This window comes from Sphaeramia orbicularis, unplaced genomic scaffold (assembly GCF_902148855.1).
Source record: "Sphaeramia orbicularis unplaced genomic scaffold, fSphaOr1.1, whole genome shotgun sequence".
In the NCBI taxonomy this organism is placed as follows: domain Eukaryota; kingdom Metazoa; phylum Chordata; class Actinopteri; order Kurtiformes; family Apogonidae; genus Sphaeramia; species Sphaeramia orbicularis.
Genome location: NW_021941452.1, coordinates 422223 through 434806, shown reverse-complemented (window position 1 = coordinate 434806; position 12584 = coordinate 422223).

Here is a 12584-nt window from a genome sequence, read left to right as displayed (position 1 = left end):
CTCTGACCCTAACCCTCTGACCCTAACCCTCTGACCCTAACCCTCTGACCCTAACCCTCTGACCCTAACTCTCTGACCCTAACTCTCTGACCCTAACCCTCTGACCCTAACTCTCTGACCCTAACCCTCTGACCCTAACCCTCTGACCCTAACTCTCTGACCCTAACCCTCTGGCCCTAACTCTCTGACCCTAACCCTCTGGCCCTAACTCTCTGACCCTAACCCTCTGGCCCTAACTCTCTGACCCTAACCCTCTGACCCTAACCCTCTGACCCTAACTCTCTGACCCTAACCCTCTGACCCTAACTCTCTGACCCTAACTCTCTGACCCTAACCCTCTGACCCTAACTCTCTGACCCTAACCCCACTTCTAACTGAGTTGTGTCTTGTGTATCATTAGTTCTCTGTCTGTTTGCTTTCTGATGCTGTGTTTTTGGAGCTGAACCCACATGTACCTGTCTGTAAACGCACAGACAGAACAGACTGTAAACGCACAGACAGAACAGACTGTCTGTAGGCGCACAAACAGAACAGACTGTAAACGCACAGACAGAACAGACTGTCTGTAAGCGCACAAACAGAACAGACTGTAAACGCACAGACAGAACAGACTGTCTGTAAACGCACAGACAGAACAGACTGTAAACGCACAAACAGAACAGACTGTCTGTAAACGCACAGACAGAACAGACTGTAAACGCACAGACAGAACAGACTGTAAACGCACAGACAGAACAGACTGTCTGTAAATGCACAGACAGAACAGACTGTAAATGCACAGACAGAACAGACTGTCTGTAAACGCACAGACAGAACAGACTGTCTGTAAACGCACAAACAGAACAGACTGTAAACGCACAGACAGAACAGACTGTCTGTAAACGCACAGACAGAACAGACTGTAAACGCACAGACAGAACAAACTGTCTGTAAATGCACAGGCAGAACAGACTGTAAACGCACAGACAGAACAGACTGTCTGTAAACGCACAGACAGAACAGACTGTCTGTAAACGCACAAACAGAACAGACTGTAAACGCACAGACAGAACAGACTGTCTGTAAACGCACAGACAGAACAGACTGTAAACGCACAGACAGAACAAACTGTCTGTAAATGCACAGACAGAACAGACTGTAAACGCACAGACAGAACAGACTGTCTGTAAACGCACAAACAGAACAGACTGTAAACGCATAGACAGAACAGACTGTCTGTAAATGCACAAACAGAAAAGACTGTCTGTAAACGTACAGACAGAACAGACTGTAAATGCACAGACAGAACAGACTGTAAACACACAGACAGAACAGACTGTCTGTAAGCGCACAAACAGAACAGACTGTAAACGCACAGACAGAACAGACTGTCTGTAAGCGCACAAACAGAACAGACTGTAAACGCACAGACAGAACAGACTGTAAACGCACAGACAGAACAGACTGTCTGTAAGCGCACAAACAGAACAGACTGTAAACGCACAGACAGAACAGACTGTCTGTAAGCGCACAAACAGAACAGACTGTAAACGCACAGACAGAACAGACTGTCTGTAAGCGCACAAAAAGAACAGACTGTAAACGCACAGACAGAACAGACTGTAAACGCACAGACAGAACAGACTGTCTGTAAACGCACAGACAGAACAGACTGTAAACGCACAAACAGAACAGACTGTCTGTAAACGCACAGACAGAACAGACTGTAAACGCACAGACAGAACAGACTGTCTGTAAGCGCACAAACAGAACAGACTGTAAACGCACAGACAGAACAGACTGTCTGTAAATGCACAGACAGAACAGACTGTAAATGCACAGACAGAACAGACTGTCTGTAAACGCACAGACAGAACAGACTGTCTGTAAACGCACAGACAGAACAGACTGTAAACGCACAGACAGAACAGACTGTCTGTAAACGCACAGACAGATCAGACTGTAAACACACAGACAGAACAGACTGTCTGTAAATGCACAGAGAGAACAGACTGTAAACGCACAGACAGAACAGACTGTCTGTAAACGCACAAACAGAACAGACTGTAAACGCACAAACAGAACAGACTGTAAACGCACAGACAGAACAGACTGTCTGTAAGCGCACAAACAGAACAGACTGTAAACGCACAGACAGAACAGACTGTCTGTAAGCGCACAAACAGAACAGACTGTAAACGCACAGACAGAACAGACTGTAAACGCACAGACAGAACAGACTGTAAACGCACAGACAGAACAGACTGTCTGTAAGCGCACAAACAGAACAGACTGTAAACGCACAGACAGAACAGACTGTCTGTAAGCGCACAAACAGAACAGACTGTAAACGCACAGACAGAACAGACTGTAAACGCACAGACAGAACAGACTGTCTGTAAACGCACAGACAGAACAGACTGTAAACGCACAAACAGAACAGACTGTCTGTAAACGCACAGACAGAACAGACTGTAAACGCACAGACAGAACAGACTGTCTGTAAGCGCACAAACAGAACAGACTGTAAACGCACAGACAGAACAGACTGTCTGTAAATGCACAGACAGAACAGACTGTAAATGCACAGACAGAACAGACTGTCTGTAAACGCACAGACAGAACAGACTGTCTGTAAATGCACAGACAGAACAGACTGTAAACGCACAGACAGAACAGACTGTCTGTAAACGCACAGACAGAACAGACTGTAAACGCACAGACAGAACAGACTGTCTGTAAATGCACAGACAGAACAGACTGTAAACGCACAGACAGAACAGACTGTAAACGCACAAACAGAACAGACTGTAAACGCACAGAAAGAACAGACTGTCTGTAAATGCACAAACAGAAAAGACTGTCTGTAAACGCACAGACAGAACAGACTGTAAATGCACAGACAGAACAGACTGTCTGTAAATGCACAGACAGAACAGACTGTAAACGCACAGACAGAACAGACTGTCTGTAAACGCACAAACAGAACAGACTGTAAACGCACAGACAGAACAGACTGTCTGTAAACGCACAGACAGAACAGACTGTAAATGCACAGACAGAACAGACTGTAAATGCACAAACAGAACAGACTGTCTGTAAACGCACAAACAGAACAGACTGTAAACGCACAGACAGAACAGACTGACTGTAAACGCACAGACAGAACAGACTGTAAACGCACAGACAGAACAGACTGTCTGTAAATGCACAGACAGAACAGACTGTAAACGCACGGACAGAACAGACTGTCTGTAAACGCACAAACAGAACAGACTGTAAACGCACAAACAGAACAGACTGTAAACGCACAGACAGAACAGACTGTCTGTAAATGCACAAACAGAAAAGACTGTCTGTAAACGCACAGACAGAACAGACTGTAAATGCACAGACAGAACAGACTGTCTGTAAATGCACAGACAGAACAGACTGTAAACGCACAGACAGAACAGACTGTCTGTAAACGCACAGACAGAACAGACTGTAAATGCACAGACAGAACAGACTGTAAATGCCCAAACAGAAAAGACTGTCTGTAAACGCACAGACAGAACAGACTGTAAACGCACAGACAGAAAAGACTGTCTGTAAACGCACAAACAGAACAGACTGTAAACGCACAGACAGAACAGACTGTCTGTAAATGCAAAGACAGAACAGACTGTAAACGCACAGACAGAACAGACTGTCTGTAAATGCACAGACAGAACAGACTGTAAACGCACAGACAGAACAGACTGTCTGTAAATGCACAGACAGAACAGACTGCAAACACACAGACAGAACAGACTGTCTGTAAACGCACAAACAGAAAAGACTGTAAACGCACAGACAGAACAGACTGTCTGTAAACGCACAAACAGAACAGACTGTAAATGTACAGACAGAACAGACTGTCTGTAAACGCACAAACAGAACAGACTGTCTGTAAACGCACAAACAGAACAGACTGTAAACGCACAGACAGAACAGACTGTCTGTAAACGCACAAACAGAACAGACTGTCTGTAAACGCACAGACAGAACAGACTGTAAACGCACAGACAGAACAGACTGTCTGTAAACGCACAGACAGAACAGACTGTAAACGCACAGACAGAACAGACTGTCTGTAAATGCACAGACAGAACAGACTGTAAACGCACAGACAGAACAGACTGTCTGTAAACGCACAAACAGAACAGACTGTCTGTAAATGCACAGACAGAACAGACTGCAAACACACAGACAGAACAGACTGTCTGTAAACGCACAAACAGAAAAGACTGTAAACGCACAGACAGAACAGACTGTCTGTAAACGCACAAACAGAACAGACTGTAAATGTACAGACAGAACAGACTGTCTGTAAACGCACAAACAGAACAGACTGTCTGTAAACGCACAAACAGAACAGACTGTAAACGCACAGACAGAACAGACTGTCTGTAAACGCACAAACAGAACAGACTGTCTGTAAACGCACAGACAGAACAGACTGTAAACGCACAGACAGAACAGACTGTCTGTAAACGCACAGACAGAACAGACTGTAAACGCACAGACAGAACAGACTGTCTGTAAATGCACAGACAGAACAGACTGTAAACGCACAGACAGAACAGACTGTCTGTAAACGCACAAACAGAACAGACTGTCTGTAAACGCACAGACAGAACAGACTGTAAACGCACAGACAGAACAGACTGTCTGTAAACGCACAAACAGAACAGACTGTCTGTAAACGCACAGACAGAACAGACTGTAAACGCACAGACAGAACAGACTGTCTGTAAACGCACAGACAGAACAGACTGTAAACGCACAGACAGAACAGACTGTCTGTAAATGCACAGACAGAACAGACTGTAAACGCACAGACAGAACAGACTGTCTGTAAACGAACAAACAGAACAGACTGTAAACGCACAGACAGAACAGACTGTCTGTAAGCGCACAAACAGAACAGACTGTCTGTAAATGCACAGACAGAACAGACTGTAAACGCACAGACAGAACAGACTGTCTGTAAATGCACAGACAGAACAGACTGTAAACACACAGACAGAACAGACTGTCTGTAAATGCACAGACAGAACAGACTGTAAACGCACAGACAGAACAGACTGTCTGTAAACGCACAAACAGAACAGACTGTAAACGCACAGACAGAACAGACTGTCTGTAAATGCACAGACAGAACAGAATGTAAACGCACAGACAGAACAGACTGTCTGTAAACGCACAAACAGAACAGACTGTAAACGCACAGACAGAACAGACTGTCTGTAAATGCACAGACAGAACAGACTGTAAACGCACAGATAGAACAGACTGTCTGTAAATGCACAGACAGAACAGAATGTAAACGCACAGACAGAACAGACTGTCTGTAAACGCACAAACAGAACAGACTGTAAACGCACAGACAGAACAGACTGTCTGTAAAACTGTCCATGGTTCCATCACAGACTCCTGACCCCCCCCCCCCACACACACACACACACACACACTGTGTTTCTGATCTAATATCCGCTTTTCTACCATATTTTGTCATTTCTTACCTTCGTGTCTGCTGTTGTTCCAGGTAAAAGGCTGGAGGTGTTTCAGATTACAACTGATCCAAAGCTGACAACAACACTTCTGTGGAAACACAGTTGTACCTCCACAACCGGTCTGATCCCAGCTGAACAGGTTTGAACATCAGATTAGAGCGGCAACAGGAAACAGACGACAGAGAAAAGACACAATCTGGCACAAAAAGAACTTCAGCATTCCACAGAAAAACTACTGCACCTGAACACATCTGAGCCTTAACCCCCAACTGCTCCACCCACAGGGTGTGTTTAATATACTCACCTGGACAGCAGAGGCTTAAAGTGTGTTTAATATACTCACCTGGACAGCACAGGGTTAGAGTGTGTTTAATATACTCACCTGGACAGCAGAGGGTTAAAGTGTGTTTAATATACTCACCTGGACAGCACAGGGTTAGAGTGTGTTTAATATACTCACCTGGACAGCAGAGGGTTAAAGTGTGTTTAATATACTCACCTGGACAGCAGAGGGTTAAAGTGTGTTTAATATACTCACCTGGACAGCACAGGGTTAGAGTGTGTTTAATATACTCACCTGGACAGCAGAGGGTTAAAGTGTGTTTAATATACTCACCTGGACAGCAGAGGGTTAGAGTGTGTTTAATATACTCACCTGGACAGCACAGGGTTAAAGTGTGTTTAATATACTCACCTGGACAGCACAGGGTTAGAGTGTGTTTAATATACTCACCTGGACACCAGAGGGTTAAAGTGTGTTTAATATACTCACCTGGACAGCAGAGGGTTAAAGTGTGTTTAATATACTCACCTGGACAGCACAGGGTTAGAGTGTGTTTAATATACTCACCTGGACAGCACAGGGTTAAAGTGTGTTTAATATACTCACCTGGACACCGGAGGGTTAAAGTGTTTTAATATACTCACCTGGACACCACAGGGTTAAAGTGTGTTTAATATACTCACCTGGACAGCAGAGGCTTAAAGTGTGTTTAATATACTCACCTGGAAAGCAGAGGGTTAAAGTGTGTTTAATATACTCACCTGGACTGCAGAGGGTTAAAGTGTGTTTAATATACTCACCTGGACAGCAGAGGGTTAGAGTGTGTTTAATATACACACCTGGACACCAGAGGGTTAAAGTGTGTTTAATATACTCACCTGGACAGCAGAGGGTTAAAGTGTGTTTAATATACTCACCTGGACAGTAGAGGGTTAAAGTGTGTTTAATATACTCACCTGGACACCTGAGGGTTAAAGTGTGTTTAATATACTCACCTGGACAGCACAGGGTTAAAGTGTGTTTAATATACTCACCTGGACAGCACAGGGTTAAAGTGTGTTTAATATACTCACCTGGACACCAGAGGGTTAAAGTGTGTTTAATATACTCACCTGGACAGCAGAGGGTTAAAGTGTGTTTAATATACTCACCTGGACAGCACAGGGTTAGAGTGTGTTTAATATACTCACCTGGACAGCACAGGGTTAAAGTGTGTTTAATATACTCACCTGGACACCAGAGGGTTAAAGTGTGTTTAATATACTCACCTGGACAGCAGAGGGTTAAAGTGTGTTTAATATACTCACCTGGACAGCACAGGGTTAAAGTGTGTTTAATATACTCACCTGGACACCACAGGGTTAAAGTGTGTTTAATATACTCACCTGGACAGCAGAAGGTTAAAGTGTGTTTAATATACTCACCTGGACAGCACAGGGTTAAAGTGTGTTTAATATACTCACCTGGACACCAGAGGGTTAAAGTGTGTTTAATATACTCACCTGGACAGCAGAGGGTTAAAGTGTGTTTAATATACTCACCTGGACAGCACAGGGTTAGAGTGTGTTTAATATACTCACCTGGACAGCACAGGGTTAAAGTGTGTTTAATATACTCACCTGGACACCAGAGGGTTAAAGTGTGTTTAATATACTCACCTGGACAGCAGAGGGTTAAAGTGTGTTTAATATACTCACCTGGACACCAGAGGGTTAAAGTGTGTTTAATATACTCACCTGGACAGCACAGGGTTAAAGTGTGTTTAATATACTCACCTGGACACCAGAGGGTTAAAGTGTGTTTAATATACTCACCTGGACACCACAGGGTTAAAGTGTGTTTAATATACTCACCTGGACAGCACAGGGTTAAAGTGTGTTTAATATACTCACCTGGACACCACCGGGTTAAAGTGTGTTTAATATACTCACCTGGACAGCAGAAGGTTAAAGTGTGTTTAATATACTCACCTGGACAGCACAGGGTTAAAGTGTGTTTAATATACTCACCTGGACACCAGAGGGTTAAAGTGTGTTTAATATACTCACCTGGACAGCAGAGGGTTAAAGTGTGTTTAATATACTCACCTGGACACCAGAGGGTTAAAGTGTGTTTAATATACTCACCTGGACAGCAGAGGGTTAAAGTGTGTTTAATATACTCACCTGGACAGCACAGGGTTAAAGTGTGTTTAATATACTCACCTGGACAGCAGAGGCTTAAAGTGTGTTTAATATACTCACCTGGAAAGCAGAGGGTTAAAGTGTGTTTAATATACTCACCTGGACTGCAGAGGGTTAAAGTGTGTTTAATATGCTCACCTGGACAGCAGAGGGTTACAGTGTGTTTAATATACACACCTGGACACCAGAGGGTTAAAGTGTGTTTAATATACTCACCTGGACAGCAGAGGGTTAAAGTGTGTTTAATATACTCACCTGGACAGTAGAGGGTTAAAGTGTGTTTAATATACTCACCTGGACAGCAGAGGGTTAAAGTGTGTTTAATATACTCACCTGGACAGCAGAGGGTTAAAGTGTGTTTAATATACTCACCTGGACACCTGAGGGTTAAAGTGTGTTTAATATACTCACCTGGACAGCACAGGGTTAAAGTGTGTTTAATATACTCACCTGGACACCACAGGGTTAAAGTGTGTTTAATATACTCACCTGGACAGCAGAAGGTTAAAGTGTGTTTAATATACTCACCTGGACAACGGAGGGTTAAAGTGTGTTTAATATACTCACCTGGACACCACAGGGTTAAAGTGTGTTTAATATACTCACCTGGACAGCAGAGGGTTAAAGTGTGTTTAATATACTCACCTGGACAGCACAGGGTTAAAGTGTGTTTAATATACTCACCTGGACAGCACAGGGTTAAAGTGTGTTTAATATACTCACCTGGACACCGGAGGGTTAAAGTGTGTTTAATATACTCACCTGGACAGCAGAGGGTTAAAGTGTGTTTAATATACTCACCTGGACAGCAGAGGGTTAAAGTGTGTTTAATATACTCACCTGGACAGCAGAGGCTTAAAGTGTGTTTAATATACTCACCTGGAAAGCAGAGGGTTAAAGTGTGTTTAATATACTCACCTGGACAGCAGAGGGTTAAAGTGTGTTTAATATACTCACCTGGACAGTAGAGGGTTAAAGTGTGTTTAATATACTCACCTGGACTGCAGAGGGTTAAAGTGTGTTTAATATACTCACCTGGACAGCAGAGGCTTAAAGTGTGTTTAATATACTCACCTGGACAGCAGAGGGTTAAAGTGTGTTTAATATACTCACCTGGACAGCAGAGGGTTAAAGTGTGTTTAATATACTCACCTGGACAGCAGAGGGTTAAAGTGTGTTTAATATACTCACCTGGACACCTGAGGGTTAAAGTGTGTTTAATATACTCACCTGGACAGCACAGGGTTAAAGTGTGTTTAATATACTCACCTGGACACCACAGGGTTAAAGTGTGTTTAATATACTCACCTGGACAGCAGAAGGTTAAAGTGTGTTTAATATACTCACCTGGACAACGGAGGGTTAAAGTGTGTTTAATATACTCACCTGGACACCACAGGGTTAAAGTGTGTTTAATGTACTCACCTGGACACCACAGGGTTAAAGTGTGTTTAATATACTCACCTGGACAACGGAGGGTTAAAGTGTGTTTAATATACTCACTTGGACACCACAGGGTTAAAGTGTGTTTAATATACTCACCTGGACAGCAGAGGGTTAAAGTGTGTTTAATATACTCACTTGGACACCACAGGGTTAAAGTGTGTTTAATATACTCACCTGGACAGCAGAGGGTTAAAGTGTGTTTAATATACTCACCTGGACACCACAGGGTTCAAGTGTGTTTAATATACTCACCTGGACAGCAGAGGGTTAAAGTGTGTTTAATATACTCACCTGGACACCAGAGGGTTAAAGTGTGTTTAATATACTCACCTGGACAGCACAGGGTTAAAGTGTGTTTAATATACTCACCTGGACACCACAGGGTTAAAGTGTGTTTAATATACTCACTTGGACACCACAGGGTTAAAGTGTGTTTAATATACTCACCTGGACACCACAGGGTTAAAGTGTGTTTAATATACTCACCTGGACACCTCAGGGTTAAAGTGTGTTTAATATACTCACCTGGACACCTCAGGGTTAAAGTGTGTTTAATATACTCACCTGGACAGCAGAGGGTTAAAGTGTGTTTAATATACTCACCTGGACACCACAGGGTTAGAGTGTATTTAATATACTCACCTGGACAGCGGAAGGTTAAAGTGTGTTTAATATACTCACCTGGACAGCGGAAGGTTAAAGTGTGTTTAATATACTCACCTGGACAGCAGAAGGTTAAAGTGTGTTTAATATACTCACCTGGACAACGGAGGGTTAAAGTGTGTTTAATATACTCACCTGGACAGCAGAGGGTTAAAGTGTGTTTAATATACTCACCTGGACAGCAGAAGGTTAAAGTGTGTTTAATATACTCACCTGGACAGCGGAAGGTTAAAGTGTGTTTAATATACTCACCTGGACAGCAGAAGGTTAAAGTGTGTTTAATATACTCACCTGGACAACGGAGGGTTAAAGTGTGTTTAATATACTCACCTGGACAGCAGAGGGTTAAAGTGTGTTTAATATACTCACCTGGACAGCAGAAGGTTAAAGTGTGTTTAATATACTCACCTGGACAGCACAGGGTTAAAGTGTGTTTAATATACTCACCTGGACAACGGAGGGTTAAAGTGTGTTTAATATACTCACCTGGACACCACAGGGTTAAAGTGTGTTTAATATACTCACCTGGACACCACAGGGTTAAAGTGTTTTTAATGTACTCACCTGGACAGCACAGGGTTAAAGTGTGTTTAATATACTCACCTGGACAGCACAGGGTTAAAGTGTGTTTAATATACTCACCTGGACAACGGAGGGTTAAAGTGTGTTTAATATACTCACTTGGACACCACAGGGTTAAAGTGTGTTTAATATACTCACCTGGACAGCACAGGGTTAAAGTGTGTTTAATGTACTCACCTGGACACCACAGGGTTAAAGTGTGTTTAATATACTCACCTGGACAACGGAGGGTTAAAGTGTGTTTAATATACTCACTTGGACACCACAGGGTTAAAGTGTGTTTAATATACTCACCTGGACAACGGAGGGTTAAAGTGTGTTTAATATACTCACTTGGACACCACAGGGTTAAAGTGTGTTTAATATACTCACCTGGACACCACAGGGTTAAAATGTGTTTAATATACTCACCTGGACAGCAGAGGGTTAAAGTGTGTTTAATATACTCACCTGGACAGCAGAGGGTTAAAGTGTGTTTAATATACTCACTTGGACACCACAGGGTTAGAGTGTGTTTAATATACTCACCTGGACACCACAGGGTTAGAGTGTGTTTAATATACTCACCTGGACACCACAGGGTTAGAGTGTGTTTAATATACTCACCTGGACACCTCAGGGTTAAAGTGTGTTTAATATACTCACCTGGACAGCACAGGGTTAAAGTGTGTTTAATATACTCACCTGGACAGCAGAAGGTTAAAGTGTGTTTAATATACTCACCTGGACAGCAGAGGGTTAGAGTGTGTTTAATATACTCACCTGGACACCAGAGGGTTAGAATGTGTTTAATATACTCACTTGGACATCACAGGGTTAGAGTGTGTTTAATATACTCACCTGGACAGCACAGGGTTAAAGTGTGTTTAATATACTCACCTGGACAGCAGAGGGTTAAAGTGTGTTTAATATACTCACTTGGACACCACAGGGTTAGAGTGTGTTTAATATACTCACCTGGACACCACAGGGTTAAAGTGTGTTTAATGTACTCACCTGGACACCACAGGGTTAAAGTGTGTTTAATATACTCACCTGGACAACGGAGGGTTAAAGTGTGTTTAATATACTCACTTGGACACCACAGGGTTAAAGTGTGTTTAATATACTCACCTGGACACCACAGGGTTAAAGTGTGTTTAATATACTCACCTGGACAGCAGAGGGTTAAAGTGTGTTTAATATACTCACCTGGACAGCAGAGGGTTAAAGTGTGTTTAATATACTCACCTGGACAGTAGAGGGTTAAAGTGTGTTTAATATACTCACCTGGACTGCAGAGGGTTAAAGTGTGTTTAATATACTCACCTGGACAGCAGAGGCTTAAAGTGTGTTTAATATACTCACCTGGACAGCAGAGGGTTAAAGTGTGTTTAATATACTCACCTGGACAGCAGAGGGTTAAAGTGTGTTTAATATACTCACCTGGACAGCAGAGGGTTAAAGTGTGTTTAATATACTCACCTGGACACCTGAGGGTTAAAGTGTGTTTAATATACTCACATGGACAGCACAGGGTTAAAGTGTGTTTAATATACTCACCTGGACACCACAGGGTTAAAGTGTGTTTAATATACTCACCTGGACAGCAGAAGGTTAAAGTGTGTTTAATATACTCACCTGGACAACGGAGGGTTAAAGTGTGTTTAATATACTCACCTGGACACCACAGGGTTAAAGTGTGTTTAATGTACTCACCTGGACACCACAGGGTTAAAGTGTGTTTAATATACTCACCTGGACAACGGAGGGTTAAAGTGTGTTTAATATACTCACTTGGACACCACAGGGTTAAAGTGTGTTTAATATACTCACCTGGACAGCAGAGGGTTAAAGTGTGTTTAATATACTCACTTGGACACCACAGGGTTAAAGTGTGTTTAATATACTCACCTGGACAGCAGAGGGTTA